We start from the raw sequence: 1,833 nt of genomic DNA on the forward strand, positions 1-1,833 counted from the left end.
TGTGGGAGGGGCCTAGGGCCCAGGAATCAGGCAGCTGGCTAGACACCTGGGAGGGGGAGCAAGATTGCAATGTGTGAGGCAGAGTGGGGTATCCTGCCCTAACAACATTTCCCTGTGTAATTCTGCCCAAGGTGCCTCAGTTTCCCTATCTGAATAAAAAGGGTGGTGGGTGTCTCCTTGCTCACACCCTCAGACTGGGGCCATGAATGCCTCAGTGTGAAAACCTCATATTCTTTCTTGTCCCTAACAATGGGTCTGAAGACCAGCCACTGAGTGCAGCCTAGGGTCACCAGGACTAATAGGGACCATGGGAGACTCAAACCCTCCCCGCATCACAGCTTCCTGACTTCCATTCACAGTGCTCAGCTCAAGGAGGTGATCTTACAGCCCTCTCTAGTTCCCTTGCATCCACCCCCAACCAAATGGGCTGTTCCTTCCCTCTCCCACTTCAAGGAATGAGGGAAGAGATGGGTCCAGCCCTGCTGGCTCCAGCCAAATCTCTCCTTCTAGTATACGGAAATCTGAACCTGATTATTGGGGTTGGGAGCATGAGTGGAGGCTGAGTGAGACACACATAGATGGCCTAGAGTGAGAGAGAGACAGCAGCCAGAAAAGGAGAGTCAAAGAACAGTAGGGTCTACTTTTACTGAAATCACAGCAGGAGGGATCCAGGTCAGACATACAGAAGGACTTCCTGCCAGGAAAATTTCCAGCTCTGCCTACAGCGGGCAAAGAAGGGGAGCGAGGACGGCCAGCAGGCCTGGGGCAGGGTCTGAGCCAGCCTCAGTGTCCCCTGCAGAACTCCCATACCCCCAGCAGGCCCAAGTTTCCATACAATGTTGTTCAAATATTGTCTCCCCAGGCAGACTGGCTGTTGGGTAAACGCAGCCCAGCACCAGTTGTCTGAACATATTGCTCCCTCCAGGCGAAAACCAGTGCCAACTTCCCAACCGCGCCCCCCCCCACCCAGATGCACTGGGGGTGGGGGCACCAAGAATGACAATGTGAGCCCCATCCCCCAGATCTGTCTGGCCTACTTCCTTCTCCCATGGGAGACAGGACCCCAGGCCCACTTCTAGGACCCTGAGGTGGGGGTGGGGTGTGAGAGGTATCGTGGCCTGTTAATCCCCTGAACTGGCTAACACATACTGAAGCAAGGCCCAGGCTCCACATCTGACTGTCCAACCCCACTCGACAGACCCTGATGCCCTCCCTAGCCCACCTCCCCCGAGACCTTGACTCTCCTGCCAAGCAAACCACTGGTGGTTCCTCAGACAGGAAGTGCAGCTTCAGGCTGACTGACCCATTCCCCATGTGATGCCCTCTGTGGGAACACCCTCTCCTGAGTACCTGACACACCTCTCATGTTCCTTCAAAATCCCCATCACAGGTGCTCCCTCCTAGGGAGGATGGCTGAAGGAGGGAGGGGAGAATCAGAACCAGCCCTTCCCCCAGTCTGCTGGGGCACAAAGCTGGTGCTGAGTGAATGGCAGGCCCTGATGAGGCGGGCAGGTGGGAGAAAGGGCTGTGCAGCTACCAGCACCCTGGGGTGCACCTGGGAGGCCCCCACTAACAGTTGTGGATATACACACGTCCACACTTACATGCCCACACTCGTCCTTACAAGCATATGTTTGTTCAAGAACTTGACCTGCTAGTGGGGTGGGGCTCAAGGAAGCTGGGAGACACTGTCCTCGCTTGGGGAGGACAAGATGCAGGCTGGGTCCCTTAGAGAGCTTTGATCCTCTGTATCAGGGGGTTCAGGGTGACTTGCCTCCCGTCCTCCCTGTGACCACATTTCTCCTACAGCCATTTTCATGGTGACAAGGTCAG

This window comes from Hyperoodon ampullatus (assembly GCF_949752795.1).
Source record: "Hyperoodon ampullatus genome assembly, chromosome: 10".
In the NCBI taxonomy this organism is placed as follows: domain Eukaryota; kingdom Metazoa; phylum Chordata; class Mammalia; order Artiodactyla; family Ziphiidae; genus Hyperoodon; species Hyperoodon ampullatus.